Below are 21,088 nucleotides of genomic sequence, written 5' to 3'. Positions count from 1 at the left end.
ATGTTCAAAAATGGCTCTGAGCTCTATGGGACTTAACAGCTGTGGTCATCAGTCCCCTAGAACTTAGAACTACTTAAACCTAACTAACCTAAGGACATCACACAACACCCAGCCATCACGAGGCAGAGAAAATCCCTGACCCCGCCGGGAATCGAACCCGGGAACCCGGGCGTGGGAAGCGAGACCGCTACCGCACGACCACGAGATGCGGGCTACAATTATGTCTCCTGTGTACAATCTGCTTGTTACAGAGAAATTACCGAACTAGTTTCCGTTCCAAGACTGCCTAGCTAACTTCATGCAGACCGAGATGCTCCTGCGAGAAAACCCAGTTCTTGCAGTTAACAATCGTATGCATCCATAATGTCACATTTCGCACACATACATCATACAATTACTCAATCAAACACGTATCTTAGAGACAGTTTAGCCCAGACGTTTTTCCACATAACATTTGTGGTGATAGTTCCTACAGAATGAAGCGTTTCATTAATTAAATTTTACTGTATTCCCGAGTGAAAACGCAATTTATCTTTGCCTTATGGACCACACAGGCAGTATCGTATAACATAGGACAATGTAATATAGTATAGTACAGAGTAATATCGTAGCACCTGATAAGCCTCAGTCCATATGCAATGAGGCCTACTGTCTTCAGCTAGAGAAAATACCGATAGCTTCACCGTCCGAACTCACCCAGCTGCAGCTACTATCTTAATAATACAGTAAGAAACACTACTGCTGAAACCAGTAATGTTACAACATACATTTTCCGGAGGCCACGAATGTGTGCTTCAGTTTATGCATTGATAACTTTCGTAAATACACCAAAGGTGTGAGATAACACAATGAAGAAAACGTATATAATTTTCAAAACTTTAATGAGGAATGGGTCCACAGCATTTATGTATTTATTGAATGTAATCATTCCACTTATGGCTGTTGAAAATATTTGTTGCGATTGAAATTTCGAAATTTTATCTGTTTCGAGGATATTGAAAGCAAACATTGTCACCGTGTGAAATACACTGGAATTAAAAATAGGGCAATAGAACAATGACACTGAAAGCGTAAGTAGTGTTCACGTGGGATATTATAACTCACGTTATAATGTTAAGTCATGATGTGCTGGAACATTGTTTGCAGCAGTGCAAATTAATTTTTTTCTTTATTACCATTTCATACCTTCGACCCAGAGGACATAGGCCAGGCTGGGAGCGGAAAAATGCTCTGCTCTTCAGGGAAAAAATTTCAACGATACAACGATGAAATGAAAATCTTAAATGATGATCTGTATGCAGATGTTTTAAATCACATAAACGGAGGATTTTCATTGAAGACATTTAAAGTAACACCTAGGAAAACGTTGTAGGCATTTGAAGACAACGGGTTGCCAGAAAGTTAAGACAAACACTGTACTGTATTACACTTCAGTACCACGTGATGGGAGGGACCTGCATTCGGAGAAATAATGAATATACACTGATAAGCCAAAACTTTATGACCGTTGCCCACCGCGACGTTGGATGCCGCCTGGAGGCGTTGCGGGCACATGACAAGGTAAGAAAAGTATGTAAGCGCAGCAGACATGGACGGGGGATAACCCTAGCGAAGGTATGGGTTGAAAATGGGGAAATCCATTGAGATAAACGACTTTGGCAAAGGGCAGATTATTATTACGCAGAGCCCGTGAACGAGTATCTCGAAAATGGCGAAGCTGGTCGAATGTTCACGTGCTACTGTCGCGAGCATCTAAGGAATGAGGTTGAAGGACAGTGAAACTACCGCCTGGCGCTAAATGGTTGAACGTCCCCGACCCTTCACAGAACGTCTGCTCTGTAAAGTAGGATACATGGTGATCTGTGGCATCTCTGCCGAAAGAGAAAAATGCTGGTGCACCCAGAAGTGTTTTGGAGCACACCGTTCATCGTACATCGTTGAACGTGGAACTATGCAGCAGACCACGCCTTACGTTTGCACATGTTGACCCAGAAACATCCTCAATTACGACTGAAATGGGCACAGGACCATCGGAATTCGACCGGCGATCAATGGAAACGGTTCGGCTCTTCGGGTGAATCACATTTTCGCTACACTAGGTCGCTGGTCATCTCCACAAACGTTGTCACCGATTTGAACGGTAGCTCGAAACGTGCAATGCGCCACGGACTCAGGCTGGCGGGAGCAGTATTATGCTATGGGAGGCATTCGCCTGCGCTTGCATGGGACCTGTGGTACTAATCGAAGACACGCTAACAGCTGTGAACCCCTGCATTCCTTCATGCTTAATGTCTTCCGCGAGGGCAATGTCATCTTCCAGCAGTATAATTGTCCGTGTCTCGGAGACACAACCGTGCTACAGTGGTGGGAGGTGATTATAGTGAACATACGTCGATGTCTCGGCGACCAAATTCGCCTGATATAAAAGTTATGGAACTCGTCTGGGTCGCTAATGGCTCTGAGCACTATGGGACTCAACATCGGAGGTCATCAGTCCCCTAGACTTAGAACTACTTAAACCCAACCAACCTAAGGATATCACACACATTCATGCCCGAGGCAGGATTCGAACCTGCGACCGTAGCAGCAGCGCAGTTCCGGACTGGTGTACCTAGAACCGCTCGGCCACCAAGGCCGGCTCTGGGTCGCTGTCGGGCGCCATCACCGCGTACGCAAATCAGCGGCCTGTTATTTACGTGAATTACTTGACCTGTGCGTAAACGTCTAATGCCACATACCTCCACAAACCTTCGAACAAACTGTCGCTGTCGGATCCCTGATACGCAGTATCAGTTATATATTTTGTTCCAAAGACAGACAAACAAGCTATCAAACAGGTGGTCATAATGTTTCGGCTCATCAGTGAATATGGTTGGGTGTGCGTTGGATTATGGGGACAGGTAAGGGACAGTATGGTTGTTAGGAAAACATGGGATTCAGGGTACAGAGAAATAGGATGTGGGCTGGCAAAGATCATGTGAAGGAGAGGAAGTGGACGGATGATAAGGGAGGAGAGTTCCGAAATCGGGAACGGATGAGCGGGGTAATCTCATAGAAGGGATAGACTGCAGAGCATATTTCGTTATCAGGCTGTGGAAGTTTGGAGCGTGTGGCATGTGCTTATAGATGCACGAGAGCACACAAGGATTGTGATCAAGGGTTTGGTTGTCGTTGGAATTTATCCAGTGGGCGGGGGGATGAATGTAGAAAATGGATCATAACAACCATATTTCACATAGCAATCCATGTCCGCATCTCATAGCGTACGGCGCTAGGCGTCGTTGAACAGCGTCGCTCGCCGCCAAGAGGGTAGGCACACAACATGCCATCCGGGCCGTCATGGCAGCAGGTCTGCAGGCCACCGTTTCCAATGTACACTACCGGCCGTTAAAATTGCTACACCTGGAAGAAATGCAGATGATAAACTGGTATTCATTGGATGAATATATTATACTAGAACTGACATGTGATTACACGTTCACGCAGTTTGGGTGCATAGATCCTGAGAAATTAGTACCCAGAACAACCATTCTGCTAACATTCATTGGATCTCGACCAACGCGAGCAGCAATGTCGCGATACGATAAACCGCAATCTCGATAGGCTACAATCCGACCTTTATCAGAGTCGGAAACCTGATGGTATGCATTTCTCCTCCTTACACGCGGCATCACAACAATGTTTCACCAGGCAACGCCGGTCAACTGCTGTTGGTGTATGAGAAATCGGTTGGAAACTTTCCTCATGTCAGCACGTTGTAGGTGTCACCAGCGGCGCCAACTTTGTGTGAATGCTCTGTAAAGCTAATCATTTGCAAATGACAGCATCGTCTTCCTGTCGGTTAAATTTCGCGCATGTAGCACGTCATCTTCGTGGTGTAGCAATTTTAATGGCCAGTAGTGTAATACCAGGAAACTGCCGGGACGGATTCCCGACGATATGAAATAAAGACATGGTAGATAGTGCTGGCGAATGGAAGTTTCTCTAATCACGAGCAGTGTGTTCCTTATGTTTTTCAGGCTGTATGATTGACGCAGCGTACTGTAAACAGCAGAATAGTCCGGTATTCGTGTTAGGAAGAAGTCGAGATGGGTGGTTGTGTACGGCCCAGCAAATGGAAAAGGTGGTGAGGCAGCACGGCTGTACCATAACAAGTACCCTCACAGGCACCAACCACATCACACAACATTTCAAGCCCTTTTTGGGCGTTTGTGTGATCATGGGTCCTTTCAAACAGACGAACGTACAGGGAGGCGGCGGACTGTGCGTACACCAGATTTGGGAGATTGGGCTCTACAGATATTGAGACGAACCCTAGCACAAATGGTCTGCCTACATAGTGCACGCCAAAGTACGAATACATGTATCCTACATAACAACCCCTGCTATCTCTATCGCCTGCAGAGAGTGCAAGGATTATCCGCAGCGGATTTCTCTCTACGGGAAACATTTTAAAAAAAAATGGCTCTGAGCACTATGGTACTCAACTTCTGAGGTCATCAGTCCCCTAGAACTTAGAACTACTTAAACCTAACTAACCTAAGGACATCACACACATCCATGCCCGAGGCAGGATTCTAACCTGCGACCGTAGCGGTCGCGCGGTTTCAGACTGTAGCGCCTAGAACCGCTCGGCCACTCCGGCCAGCAGGGAAGCATTTTGTCAATAGTTTTTGCAACAGACCATCACAATAACGGGCTTTCTGTCATCAGTCCTCTTTACCGATGAAGCAACCTTTACCATAGCTGGCCTCATCAATCTGCATAATCGTCACCCATTGGCTAGAGACACGGCACGTCGTCAGAGGAACCTGACTCGTAAGCGCCATTTACCGTGGCAACGTTGCATTTCCGGGCACATGTTCATAGGACCTCTTTTCCTCCATTTCCAGTCAAGAATCCGACCCTACATTTGTCGGTTTTATTAATATTCACTCTATATAAATAAGAAATTAAAAACTGAAACGTATGATATATTGGTTGTGCTTTGCCAAGCAGTTTTCCCCGAAGCGAACCGAGACTTTGTTGGAAAAAGAAAAAAAGCCCTTACGGGTTCATTTAGAAAGGAACTGAAGAAAAGAGTGGCATTAAGAGTAGTGGCAGGTCTCTCGATGACATGTATGTACCAACTTTGTGGTACTGCGACTTGCTATTATTTACTGTCGATCAAGAGCTGCCAAATGCGAGCTGATCGAATGCAGATGTTTCTGTGGGTGTGGATGAAGCTCTCTCTGTCTGTGAGGATGATGACAATGGAATTGACGATGATGAGGTCAACGAGGTTACAATGGATGGCGATAGTCAACACACTGAAAAACTAAGTGGCTCTAATGGTTCAAATGGCTCTGAGCACTATGGGACTCAACTGCTGTGGTCATAAGTCCCCTAGAACTTAGAACTACTTAAACCTAACTAACCTAAGGACAGCACACAACACCCAGCCAACACGAGGCAGAGAAAATCCCTGACCCCGCCGGGAATCGAACCCGGGAACCCGGGGAAAAAAAATAACACTAAGTAAACAGCTGTGTATTTATATAGTTAGAGTAAGGCAACTGGAGTGCTTTTTATAACAATATATTAGAACAACACTGTACCTTGTACTATACAGTCTCTTGTATAATGAGACACATTTTAGGCTCTCCTAACATGTAAGATGGCTTCCTGCCTGGGTATCCTTCCTTCTGAAACAAAATACATCTTATAAACTTCTCAACTGTCTTTTGCTCGTGTAGATGGATTTCTTGAAACTGTAGACTGCAAGATAGGCAGCTCCACCGCACCTCTTCGCCAGTCACCCTTGTGTAAAGTGCAGTCTACGGTGTATTTCCCTGTCCAATGCCGTAGCAGAAATGTATCCGTTACTTAGGTCTACGTAAAAAATTGGCAACGCACAGATGGCCAAAATGACATAGTTCAATTTTTCGCGCTTCATGTTGACTGGTGCAAGCAGAATTCGAAATCACTCCAAGAACATTTTCCACTACATTTCGAGCACGTGATAATCTGTAGTTAAAAATTCTACCTCGTGACCTAATTCTCGTTGAGAATAAGGTTTTAAAAAGTTTTATTTAAATGAAAAAGGTTCATCACCCAAAAAATTATTGTTTCATCGCTACTTGGCAAATTTAGTCGTCCTTACTTCAGAGCGTGAAAGAATTCTGTGTGCTCAAGAATTCCGCCATCAATCATTTTTCCAATTTTCCGTACATCAGTACATAAGAACTCGTAATGTGCATTTACCAAAGCGATTAAAACGACGCTTTAGAAATTCTTGTAATTGGAATAATGTGCTACAGAGTGAGATAGTATATGTTTTCTACGTAATGCTCCTCCGCAATTTATAAATCGCCACTTCGCTTCAAATCCTTTAGCAATGTCCATCCATTCCTCTTTTGCCTCTCTGAAGCAAAAAACAGGGAGAACAACAAGAAACAGAACCTACACACATATCTTCATCAGAAACGCCCAAAAAAAGAAAGAAAAGCGTAATGTATCAGCTACATTTGATACGATGAAAACACGTACCAGTGTTCCGCAGCAGATCAGAAGAGATGATTTGAACGAACTTGAAACTAATGGATGGTTCAAATGGCTCTGAGCACTATGGGACTCAACTGCTGAGGTCATTAGTCCCCTAGAACTTAGAACTAGTTAAACCTAACTAACCTAAGGACATCACAAACATCCATGCCCGAGGCAGGATTCGAACCTGCGACCGTAGCGGTCTTGCGGTTCCGGACTGCAGCGCCTTTAACCGCACGGCCACTTCGGCCGGCAAACTAATGGAATTAATGTGGTTAAGAAATTACAACGTATGGACCCTATACAGGCAATATATGCTGAATTGTTAATTAATTCGGTGCTGGAGCGAAGTTTACTGAAAACTTTGACTGCACAGACTGAGTTGCGTGAGAAAAATGTACGTAATATCAGAATGTTTTCTGCGCAATATCATGCTTCACCCTTCTCCTTCTACATGTACAAGGTCTCACAGTACTAGACGACCAATATGGTAAATATATGACCACAGAGCAATAAGGTGACAAGACTTTTTTTGTAGGTTTTGAGCTATAACTTCGCTAAAAATTTGATCTTTTTGAGTTTTTTCTATGCAATTATCATCATTTTCGTAAATAATAATTATCAATGTAATAACTAGGGCTTTTAATTGTTTACCTTCATAACTTCTGGCTGTAGCGCACCATAAAGTACTTTTAATGTCTCTGGGATTATATTAGACAGCGACGATGCGGAAATCCCTGTGACAAATTTTAAATCTTCCGTAGATCGACCCGTTGTTGAAAATCTGCGAGTAGCTATAAGACGGTCCTGCTGCAGAAATGCTCTTCCTCATCACTACAGGGACTGATGACCTCAATAGTTTGGTCCCACAAGACCTTACCACAAATTTCCAAAATTTTCTCATCACAATGTCATGCCCGAATGGTTCCTTTGAAAGGGCACGGCCGATTTCCTTCCCCATTCTTCCCTAAGCCAATGATACCGATGATCTCGCTGTTTGGTTCCTTCCCCCAAACCAACCATCCATCACTGTGTCGCTCCGCGTGATTTTGTCTTTGACGATGTCCAATAATACATCGAATTTCACACTGCCCATTCCTAAATAGTTTTGATAGCCATCTGGGTAATTCTCTCGCAGCTCTTTAATAAAAAAAAAAAAAAGCGTGATTGTGACAATACGTGTACTCTTTAACCCAAGTTCCCAAGTTTTCTGCTATTTAGGTTCGTGTTCATAGCTGCAGCACCTACTGCTGTAGTAGCGATAATAATACGCGTTTGGTTTGGCACGAAACATTGCTGGAACTAATGTACACCCCGCGCACATGCCACGCGAGTTTTTAGAATTGACCAAACTCAACACGCCACGCTTGCTCACGATTTTCGCCATGTGCGTAGAGACACTTGGTCACGACTTAAAGTTGTAGTAAGATTTTACACGCAGTTCTTTCGATAGCCGCGGTGATTAATGATCCCTGGCTCTTTTTCTAGCTGTAAATCAGGCTAAGCTTACTGCTTTCTATCTACAGTGACAAGTGAATCTCTATCCAGAAACGGTGGTTTAACTTTACCATTACGGTATCTAGTCACATCTCCTCGCACGGCCCAAATGCTCAATGTCACTCGATGTTTCACCCTATCTGGAGAACACTTCCGTACAAAGGGTCTTCCATACTGGGAATAGGGACACTGTGAAGAAACAGTGGCGGACATCTTTGGCTGGTTTTACCTAACCAGAGGATGTCATGTGTTGTAGTGATGAATTTCTTATACTTCCGAAGTTTGAGAGCTAATGGACATTAATTGCGTTCAGCTACAAATATTGCACTTAACAGTGATAAACAGCAATCAAACAAAGTCAAGCACTTGAGTATACTAGGTGGGCAATCTGTAGGAAAGTATTGGAGATATAATTTAATTATTTTTATACGCTCAAAATTATCTACTCTGAACGTCATCTGAACTACCATTTACAAGACTAATTAATAACTCACTTTGAGGTATTTAAACAAAAAATGAAATAACACTTTGATATCAGAGAGGAATATTTAAAGACAGTACGGTTATTCTATTAATAATAACCTTGGGGTGCTTTCCTGGGTGTAATTTATTTATGACTGTGGGACCAATGAAGAATTTGCAGATGAACTTTTACTGGGATGTGCATCACATTGCAAAGCAGCGATTGGTGTGTTCATGGCGTCGAGTAGCCTACATACAGGATAAGGCAGTTTCTTTAGATGGTCGTGTGGCTACTGTGAACAGGAGGGAATTAACTAGATGCTCATTAGCAATGAGTCTGACTAAAAATTATTGTACTGAGTCTTGCCTATCGCGATATTTGTTGGTAACTTTCGTTACGTCTCAATGACGTCCTTCTACCATATATGTGTGAAGCTTAAGTTTCTAATACCTCTACAAGCATCTTTTTCGAGGTTATATGAGGTAGTGTCATGTAGTTTCAATATTATTTATAGTGCGCTGTTAGTCACCTGATGACCAACATTAAGTCTGATGTGTATGTATTCGAAATTCACGTCCAAGCTATTCACCATATTACATTGATCCTTCAAAGATACTTTTTTCCAGAATGTGATATGAGGTATGATCTATCGTTTTCAAGAAAATCTACGATAACGTATGTTTTATAGCTATGACTACCAAAATGTTCGAGTTTTAATGTCACAAATGTTTTGATGTACTGCATTTACGTTTAATTAGAAACACGTATGAATTAATTTCGGTATGGAATTTTAAGTCACTGTCCATCACTTTTCATTCGTGACAAACAGAAATATCTGTTATTAGAAAGGTCACAAATATTATAAACAAAATATTGTAGTACAATACAATGAAAAACACTGAAAGTATTTACATTAATTTATTATAACCAAAAATTGTAGCAAAATACAGTGAAAAACGCTGAAGTATTTGCATTAATTTACAATAGGTGCCAAAACGGTTTCCATGTGGTAAGATACTTACCATTGAATGCTGAATAATGTCACATCGAACATTTCACCACATATCGGTACTAACGGTAGCCATGACTTACTGGAGGAGTGTTACAAAGATAAATACAGTGTCAGATGGGTTCTTGTAGTAGCCTCAAAACACGATACGGACATCCTATGTTACAAAACCACGTTCACTAATCTACTTCCGTTTCTGTAATAAAGTTATTTGTCTTCGCCGTACGTGGTTCCTCATTCCGCAGCGTCGCCGTCTCTCTTATTTTATCACAGGTTTTCTCGCTAATAATGAATTTCACGAAATTTTGGTGAAGAGTATTTTTGTTTCAAAGTCCGATGGCACGCCTCCTTGTGCCAGAGTTATGAAAGATAGTATTCATGTATCGAAAATATTTTTCTCGTCAATGTACTTTACGTTATTACTTCTTACACATTAAGAATTCTGTATGTGTAACTACGAAAGGGTGAAGTATTGCCACTATCGCGATAGTATAGCCGTAAGGAGAGCAGCTCGTACGTGGAAGGCATTTCTGGGTAACTTTACCGAATTCTCCGACGAAGGCAATCTCTCACGTGGATCATAAACGCCGTCTAGCACATTTTATTGCTGCAGACGTTTACGACAGGAATTGGCAATCATACTTTGTGTACTTGTGCTAATGAAATATTGGAGTAAACTAAACTACATACTCTGTTAAATTCCTGTATTTTATGCAACTACTTTTCCATGGTGCTCTGGTAAATAATTATTACGTTTTCCCTACATCATTGACTTAAACATGTTGGATAGTACACACAGGGCACCTAACCATTCTATTACAGCCTGACGAAAGACAAAGTGCAGCCGCTAGTATTCATCGAAGACATAAATTTGCATTTAGCCACAGAAATATATCAGCCCACAAAATCGGACGAGTTATTGACAGCAGTCCAAACATTAACTGAAAATACATAATTGACAGGATTTGGGACTGAAGTGTATTGTGTGGTTTAATAAATATCGCATCGTTCTCTTCTTGTATTTTTGTGGGCATATTAACTTTTGTGCTACGTAAACTGCTTAACGAAGCTCAATCGTGCTGCACCACCTAACTTTGGCCTCACACTTTAACACATTTGCTGTGTATTTGGGAAAATGTGTATTTTGAAGCACTTAGAAGCGTTATATAACTATAGCTCTCATGGCAAGAGTTAAGAATACCGTCATATCAGAACATAGTTATACTTGCAAAACAGGAAATTGTTTCAATATCTTGACAAATAAAATAGTTATGAAGGTCAAACATAAGAAGAAATAATAGCCCCTTCATTTACTATAATTTGACGAGAACTGTGCTTCGATATCAAGAACCATTTACGAAATGTAGAGCATTTCGAGGGGGATCCTGTATTTTAACACCTATTGCAAGATACTGTTAAATGAAAATTAAGAGTGGACGTTTTTCAATAGAAGGATGTGATCTACAATTTTTACAGAATGCAGTCTGCAGTTATGAGAGAGAGAGAGAGGACACGATAGGGAAGCAGGAATTAAGAAGGGAGTGAGACAGGGTTGTAACCTTCCTTCAGTGTTATCCTATCTGTACGAGGGGTGCTCAGTAAAGACTGACATTAATACCCATACAATAATTTATTGTAAGAAATCACTCATACAGACTACGCAATGCACCTGTCCCAACTCGTTTGTCATTCCCAGAAGACGTACAGGAAGCTATTCCTTGATATTCTCTTCAGGGTCGCCTCTAAAGCTTTCACTACCTTGATCTCCTTGTCGAATCTACGTCCCTAAAGTCCATTTTTGACCGACGAGCTTAGAAAAAGTCACACGGAGCCAGATCGGAACTGGAAGGTGGATGGAGTACCGTAGAGATGCGTTTTTGTGCCAGAATCTCGATAACATCATTAGCAACATATGGCGTGGCAATGTCGTGATGAATCTCCGATTGTTCAGTGAGGTTCCTTCGTTTTTTGGCTATGTGATCCTATGTGATCAGTTGCTTCAGGACGTTCTTATAATGATCTGTTGTGACTGTAGTGTGTCTTGAAACTTGTAATCAAAAAAGGTGATAACTATGGCCTTACTGGCTGACTTCTGGACTCGTCCCTTTTGTGGTGGGGGTTGACCATGTTGCATCCATTCTGTGCTGCTCCGCTTCACCTCTGGGTCATAGCTGTAGACTACAACAGTGATGACGTTTTGCCACCATGCATCGCCCTCGTTCTCAACAAATTGTTTCCAAATGCCGCACACATCGACGCGAGCCTGCACTTGCTATGGAGTAAAGGGTCGCGGTATCCACCGTACACACACCCTAGACAATTGCATATGTTCTTTCACACTGAAGAACCAAAGAAACTGGTACACCTGCCTAATATCGTCTAGGGCTCCCGCGAGCATGCAGAAGTGCCGCAACAGGACGTGGCATAGACTCGACTAATGTCTGAAGTAGTGCTGAAGGGAATTGTCACCATGAATCCTGCAGGGCTGTCCATAAATCCTTAAAAGTACGAGGGGGTGGATATCTCTTCTGAACAGCACGTTGCAAGGTATCCCAGATATGCTCAATAATGTTCATGTCTGAGGAGTTTGGTGGCCAGCGGAAAAGTTTAAACTCAGAAGAATGTTCCTGGAGCCACTCTGTAGCAATTCTGGACGTGTAGTGTATCGCATTGTTCTGCGTATTATGCTGAATCAGTCTAGCAGTCATTTCAAAAATTCTGTGAAAGAGAAACTGAGACAAAGAAATACAGAGCTTGCTGATTCTCCAGGACGACTTACTTCACAACTGCAACCTCTTGATGTCTCGATAAATGGCTCTGAGCACTAAGGGACTTAACATCTGAGGTCATCAGTCCCCTAGAACTTAGAACTACTTAAACCTACCTAACCTAAGGACATCACACACATCCATGCCCGAGGCAGGATTCGAACTTGTGACCGTAGCGGTCCAGACTGAAGCACCTAGAACCGCTCGGCCACACCGGCCGGCTGTCTCGATAAATAAACCATTTTAAGTGTATATGAGAAAGGAATGGAACAAATCGATTATGGATGAAACTCAACATGAATTCACGTCAAAGGGAGCTTTAAAACGATCTACAATCAAACAAGTATATCAGTGAAACTTCCTGGCAGATTAAAACTGTGTGCCCGACCGAGACTCGAACTCGGGACCTTTGCGTTTCGCGGGCAAGTGCTCTACCAACTGAGCTACCGAAGCACGAGTCACGCCCGGTACTCACAGCTTTACTTCTGCCAGTACCTCGTCTCCTACCTTCCAAACTTTACAGTGTATAAAACAGTCGTGGTCTAGAGTGAGAGAAGACATTATAGTGAAATGTTTCAGGAAGTGCGGCGTAAGTAACGCTCTCGATGGCTATGATGGCCATCTTACATATGGAAAGGACAGCGATGACGACGAAGAAGAACAAGAAGAAGAAGAGAAAGAAAGTTCAGATACGATTTTCATAGATTTTAAAGGTCAATACGGTTTTATAAACTAAGAATTCTTTTTTTATTCTGATATTGCAATCTAATAATACAAGTGGTGAAAATGTTATTTTTTTAAAAATTGCTTAAAAATTAGGGGGTGTCTTATACTCGGCAACATCTTATAGTCCGTTAAAATACGGTAGCTACTTACGAAGCGTTTAACAACTACTGATGACAATAAGCCGCTTGATAATGAGACGCCACTTCTTCGCAACGTTGACTACTATAATAAAGAGTCACAGTTATTGAACTATATGAAAAAACGTAAATTAGTTACAAACTACGGCTTGCACACACTTTATTCAACACGTAAACAGTACTACAGATATTCGGATTTAGATTATGACATTGTCGATATGCCTCTCATCATTGGCGAAGATGTGACGCAGACGAATAGCGAAATTCTACATGACCCGCTAAAGTGTCGGAACATCGATGCTGTCGATGACCTCCTGAATGGCTGGTTTCAGCTCAGCAACGGTTTTGAGGTTATTGCTGTACACCTTGTCTTTAATATAGTCCCACAAAAAGGAGTCGCACGTGCTCAGATGCATAGAATATGGCGACCAATCGAGCCCCTAGAGCCAGAATGCGATCCCCAAAGTGCTCCTTGTCGAAATCACGGTCACTTTGGATGCGATCATCTTGCAAAACATTCACGTACCGTTCGGTAGTCACCTTGCCATCAAGGAATATCGCACCGATTATTCCGTGACTGGACATTGCACAGCATACAGTTACCCGTAGTGTGTGAAGAGACTTCTCGGTCGCGAAATGTGGATTCTCAGTCCCCCAAGTGCGCCAATTTTGCTTATTGATGAACCCATCCAAGTGAAAGTGGTCTTCGTTGCTAAACTAAAACCATGCATGCGCATACTAATTCCCATCATGCCCCGCGGCCAACCGTGCAGTTTGAACGCCCTACCGCAAACTGATCAGAAGTTATCACGATTTTATTTCAAATAGTTCAAAAATTGTCACCCTGTAGATTGTTTACATGCATTATGACTGTCCACTCAATTTTAGCCAGACTTCCCAAGTTAGTTCGAAGATTAGATTAGATTAGATTAGTACTTGTTCCATAGATCATGAATACGACACTTCGTAATGATGTGGAACGCGTCAGGTTAATAAAAGGTGTCTATACAAGATTACATTACACAAAACATTACATGACACTTAATACTTTTAATAATTTTTTTTGTGGGCTTGGGGAAATTACCCACTTACTATATCCAAAAATTCATCTAACGAGTAGAAGGAGTTGCCAGTAATAAATTCTTTTAATTTCCTTTTAAATGCTATGTGGCTATCTGTTAGACTTTTGATGCTATTAGTTAAGTGACTAAAGACTTTTGTGGCAGCATAATTTACCCCCTTCCGAGCCAAAGTTAGATTTAACCTTGAGTAGTGAAGATCATCCTTTCTCCTAGTGTTGCAGCCATGTACACTGCTATTACTTTTGAATTCGTTCGGATTGTTAATAACAAATTTCATAAGTGAATATATATATTGTGAGGCTACAGTGAATATCTCTAGCTATTTAAATAAGTGTCTGCCTGATGATCTTGGATGAGCTCCAGCAATTATTCTGATTACACGCTTTTGTGCAATGAACACACTTTTACTCAATGATGAGTTACCCCAGAATATGATTCCATACGAAAGCAGAGAATGAAAATAGGTGTGGTAAGCTAATTTACTGAGATGTATATCGCCAAAATTTGCAATGACCCTAATAGCATAAGTAGCTGAACTCAAACGTTTCAGCAGATCTTCAGTGTGTTATTTTTTTTTTTTTTCAGTTCAACCCCTCACCAATGCATACACCTAGAAATTTTGAATATTCTACCTTAGCTACCGATTTCTGATCGAAGTCTATAATTATCAATGGTGTCATTCCATTTACTGTATGGAACTGTATATACTGTGTTTTGCCAAAGTTTAATGAGAGCCCATTTGCAGAGAACCACTAAATGATTTTCTGAAAAACATCGTTTACAATTTCACCAGTTAATTCTTGTCTGTGGGGTGTGATAGCTATACTTGTATCGTCAGCAAAAAGTACCAGCTTTGCATCTTGGTGAATATAGAATGGCAAGTCATTAATATATATTAAGAACAGCAGAGGACCCAAGACCGAACCTTGCGGCACCTAATTCTTGATTGTTCCCCAGTTTGAGAAATCACCAGTTTTTTGCATATTATGTGAACTGCTTATTTCAACTTTCTGCACTCTTCCAGTTAGGTATGATTTAAACCATTTGAGCAATGTCCCATTACAATAACTTAGGTAGAAGTTGAATACTCGTACGTGTTTAACCGCATTTAAAATGAAGTGATACAAGTTCCGCCATTCTTATGGATAACAGCAGATTCGCAGTGGTAAAAAAGAGCTCCCATGGTAGTGATTCACCGAGTGTCTTCTCCTTCGAAAATATGCAGTTCTAATAAAAGATATGAATTTAATCAAAGTACATCCTTCTTGCGCGTTTTCCTCTGTTTTTATCGTCAACGTTATTTCTGAACGTAAAACCTAAAGTGCGTAAATATTAACTTAATTATCTGGCATTAGGCTTTACCAGCATTCTTTAGAATAACGAGGAAGACCACAATATGCTTTTGATTTTTGCCAACGACAGCTCGAAGAGTATAAAACTAAGTATAAAACTAATTAGACACCAGCAGATAAACCATATGAGTAAACCCATCGAATATGTTTAGCGTCATGAGCAACAACTAAAAGGAAACGGCCGATCCTCAAAAAACTGGTACCAGTTCCTAAGAATGCCCTACGAGCATTCAAGACATATCCTACTTAAGTGCTAAAGCCAAATCACCGCGCATTACTGGCGATAAATTATTTCTTCCTGCAGCCGTCAAAATGCGTGTTGAAAGATTTGGCAAGAGTCTGAAGTCAATACCACTATCAGATGTGTCGTGGTGGTCGTACTGGAGCGATAGGACATGTCGAAATTAATTGGTACTGCGTCTTCGTGATAGCCCAAAATTCTCCCTACAACTTGATGACAGTACTTATATCGGAAATCTCTCTCAACTTAGTATTTTTGTACGATAATGTTATGAAATTGTAATGCGCGAGGACTTTCTGTTTAGTGAAGTTCTGAAATGGAGGACTAGAGATGAAGATATTTTGTTTCTTGTGAATTACTTTTTTTGTGGACGAATTGTGTTGCTACATGTACCGATGGGGCGGCAGCATTTAGTGGAACTGGAAAGGGGTTCATGCCAAGAGCGTGTGCTGTTTCTCCTTGTCTAAAATTCACACACTGCATGATACACAGGGAGGCATTGGCTTATAACGTAGTACAGTGAATGATGCCATCAGTGGTGTAAATTTTATGAAAGCACGAACTTTAAACAGTTCTTTACGAGGAGATGCGTTCTACTCACGATTAGCTTCTTTTCATTGCACCCGGGTACGTTGGACATCTCGTGGTAAAGTTCTTCATCGCGTTGTGGAGTTGAAGGAATAACTTCGTATTTTCCCAATGAACAGCAGTACTACGTTCGTGGTTCTGTTTCTGGATGAAAAATGGCTTCTAAAATTGTGCTACTTGGCCAGATTCTTAAGAAACTAAATGATCTTAACGCATCACTTCGAGCCCGAAATATTAATATCTTTCTAAGGGAGGAAGTGCTTATTTTAAGAGAAGACTAGGACTTTGAAAACCACAGATGAAGAAGGGTAACTGCGAGATGTTATTTTGTCTGAATGATTTCGTGAAGGAAAATAAGTCTGATGTAGGCAAAATTAGTAGAATAGGCATAGTAAATCTCGAAAACCTTCGTCAACAATTCGAGGATAAATTTCCAGAACCTTCATTTAATTACGACTTGATCCACAATCCGTTCGATACCGTCAAACAGCCACTAATCAGACTTTTATCAACAGTAGAACATGACGAGCTAAGAGAACTCTCAAGTGACAGAATATTTCGTAATGCATTAAAATCGAATTATCTCGAAAATTTCTGGGTGCAGATTCGGAATGATTATCTCAATTCGGCAAGAAGGTCAGTGGACGAATTAACACCCTTCGTATCAACTTACTTGTGTGCGTTAACATTTTCGGCAATGGCATTAATCAGCACGAGGTACTGACCTCTACTGCAGCTGGAAGGGGATCTGGGGGTTGCTGTTTTGGAGTTACAATGAGGAGTGGGTCTGCTTTCTTCAGAAATTCAAGCACAAGCATCACAATGAATATGCAAATCATAAAAATTTCCGATTTTTGAACCGTGTGCATCTTTACTCTTGTTTATGTCCTTTTTGGATGTTCAAATGTGTATTTCTAAGGGACCAAACTGCTGAGGTCATCGGTCCCTAGACTTACGCACTACTTATTCTAACTTAAACACACATACCCATGCCCGAGGGAGGACTCGAACCTCCGACGGGAGGGGCCGCGCGGCCTTTTTGGATGATCAGGTTAAATATAACACTTCTTAAATTGTCGGTTAAATGTTGACTATTGTTCTATCGTCATTTTAAGTCGTGATATTTCAAATATTAAACATTCTGAATGAATTAGAAGCAGTATAGATGAAAATAGTTAAACTTTAATCGACTAATTTATGAACGAATTTAAAAAAAATATTCTGAAATACTCATATTTGATCAGTTACAATAACTGCACACACACACACACACACACACACACACACACACACAAACAAACAAACACACTCACACAGCCGTGATAATTTAAAAAATGGTTGTAATCGTCAAATTTCACCGCTTTAATGGTTAATTTAGAAAAAATGCTTAACTCTGATGTCTTTCAAGGAAACTATCTAATTACTAGTATGATTATTATTATTATTATTGTCACTGATAGTTGTAAAAATTTGAGGGAAGTAAATAAAAATCGTGGACAGTTATTGTGCCAGGTATGAGAAGTGCTGAAGAAGGAAAGAAAAGTAGGTTTCAGGAGGGACAAAATAAGTTATGCTTCAGAAGGGGGACCGCGACGAGAAAAGTTTGAGAACCACTGGATTAGAGTACTGTACGTACTTTAACGGCGCGCGTACAGATGCCGCAAGCAGGCACTTAACGGAAGGAAAAAAAATTCAGTGCCACCCTTTATTTAACATCCCTTGCATATTGGACAAACAACCGAAACAAGAAGAGCTTCGAAAAGAAATTGAATTCAGGAAGAAATTATTAAAACTTCAGGTTGTCGACAACACCATACACATATCAGCCAGAACATTATAACCATCTTCTTAATAGCTGGTATGTCCACCTGTGGCACGGATAACAGCGGCGACGCGTCAGGGCATGGGAGTAATGAGGCGTTGGTAGATCGCTGTAAGGAGTTGGCACTACATTTGCACACACAAGCCACCTAATTCCCGTACATCCCAGACGGGGGATGGGGATGGAAGGGGGATGGGGAAGCGCCGTTGAGAACTGACGCCACGTTCACATTGAATCACATCCTAGATGTGTTCGGCCATATTCAGATCTGGAGAGTTGGGGGGCCAGTACATCAATTGGAACTCTCCACTGTGTTCGTCGAACCTCTTCATCAAACTCTTGACCTTGTGACGTGGCGCATTATCTCGCTGAAAAATGCTACAACCGTCGGGAAATATGATCGTTATGAAGGGGTGTACGTGGTCTGCAACCAGTGTGCGATACTCCTTGGCCGTCATGGTATCTTGCACGAGCTCCACTGGAACCCATGGTTCCCCACGTGAATGTTCCTTAGAGCATAATGCAGCCACCGCCAGCTCGTCACCGTCCCGCAGTACAGGTGTCAAGGAGCTGTTCCCCTGGAAGACGATGGATTCGCGCACTCCTATAGGCATGATGAAGAAGGTATTGGGATTCACCAGACCATGGAACGCTCTGCCACTGCGCCAACGTCCAGTGCTGATGGTAACGTGCCCATTTCAGTCGTAGTTGCCGGAGTCGTGGTGTTAACATTGGCACACGCATGGGTCGTCGCCGCCACAATTCGCCGCCCGTCGTGGTATCACCTTGGTTCCGCCACGTGTAGAAGAAACTCGCCACAGCACTCCTCTAACACACGACACACGACAAAGTCAGGTAGATCGAGCGCCTTCCCCATTCTACAGAATGGTTCAAATGGCTCTGAGCACTATGGGACTTAACTTCTGAGGTCATCAGTCCCCTAGAACTTAGAACTACTTAAACCTAACTAACCAAAGGACGTCACACACATCAATGCCCGAGGCAGGATTCGAACCTGCGATCGTAGGGGTCGCGCGGTTCCAGACTGAAGCGTCTAGAACCGCTCGGTCACTCTGGCCGGCCCCATTCTACATTCGGACAGCACGCTCACTGGTACTGCACACACCGTGCGTTGTCTGACAAGCAGTGATTCCTCGACAGGTGACGCTGCTATCGCCTGGACGGGTTTAGATCCACAGTAGGTCGGTCGTCATAATGTTCTGGCTGATCAGTGTACATTTATCATTTTAATACGTAACCGCTGTTGTTGTAAATACAAGCGAGAATAACGTTACATATTTGTCACAATTTAAAATAAATTACTACGACAGAGTTATACGTATGTAAACATAAAAACGAATAATATGTAGCACAGAACGTTACTCAACCCGGGTTGATCCGCAGTGTCGACAGTGATTATGTCAGTGACCATACATAATAGCTGGGAGGAAAATGGAATTGTCTTTTAAAAAATATATGACTAAGGCACCTGGAATGAAAAAAAAAAACTTGTAGAACTTGGGAACCTTCTCATCAACTGGAATGGGAAAAGTCTCATAAAATATTTTTTTAGTATTTTAAACATAGCTGCGCTACAGCAACAGTTCCACGTCATAAGAATAAATAACAGCCAACCAGTTGCAAAAGATAAAGTAATCTTTACCTAGGTTTCAATAGTTATAAAACTATCTTCTTCAGAAGATGGCCTGGAGACAATGAACATCATTAGTATCTTAAAGGTATGAAACGTGAGTCAAGAATAAAATGTAACATATATTAGGAGAGTCTTGTATTATAACATGTGAGAAGAACTGCCGATACTTACAGTGTTAAATTGACATGGAGTATTATATCTTAGTCGTTTTTACAACCATCTACGTAACTCAGTTAATATATATAAAACATAGCCCTGAGTACAGGGTTAGTCAGACACACAAATAAGAACATAGTGGCTAAAGAGCGTACGGCCGACTGAGTAAAATCGGCCGGCGTAGTAGTACTGCAGCCAGGGCAGGTGTCGCTCAAGTCGCGAACTATGTGCCGAATGGCGTACTGAAATAACATGTAAAATATCAAATTAAATGCATCCTTAGATAGAGTACCAAAAATAATAGAAATCAATGTCATAACGGGAGTGGTAATTGATTTCTATTATTTTTGGTACTCTATCTAAGGATGCATTTAATTTGATATTTTACATGTTATTTCAGTACGCCATTCGGCACATAGTTCGCGACTTGAGCGACACCTGCCCTGGCTGCAGTACTACTACGCCGGCCGATTTTACTCAGTCGGCCGTACGCTCTTTAGCCACTATGTTCTTATTTGTGTGTCTGACTAACCCTGTACTCAGGGCTATGTTTTATATATATTAACTGAGTTACGTAGATGGTTGTAAAAACGACTAAGATATAATACTCCATGTCAATTTAACACTGTAAGTATCGGCAGTTCTTCTCACATGTTATAATACAAGACTCTCCTAATATATGTTACATTTTATTCTTGACTCACGTTTCATACCTTTAAGATACTAATGATGTTCATTGTCTCCAGGCCATCTTCTGAAGAAGATAGTTTTATAACTATTGAAACCTAGGTAAAGATTACTTTATCTTTTGCAACTGGTTGGCTGTTATTTAGTCTCATAAAAGTTATAATTTAATGACGTACTGCGTCTTTTTTAGCGCTCCCGAACTGCACCTTACGGGAAATCTCTTTCTACCAACACTGTACATCTGTAATAGTTCGTTGGCTATCATGTGGTGTTTGGCACATGGTACGTACACTGCTGAAAAGTACTCGGACACCTGTTGGCTTTATGACAGCTTGAAATCTATTGGGGACACCTTCAGTGAAGTGTCTGAATATCTGTGGA

This window comes from Schistocerca nitens, chromosome 3, assembly GCF_023898315.1.
Source record: "Schistocerca nitens isolate TAMUIC-IGC-003100 chromosome 3, iqSchNite1.1, whole genome shotgun sequence".
NCBI lineage: Eukaryota > Metazoa > Arthropoda > Insecta > Orthoptera > Acrididae > Schistocerca > Schistocerca nitens.
The sequence above is the reverse complement of the archived record's forward strand: the minus strand, read 5'-3'. Positions refer to the sequence as shown.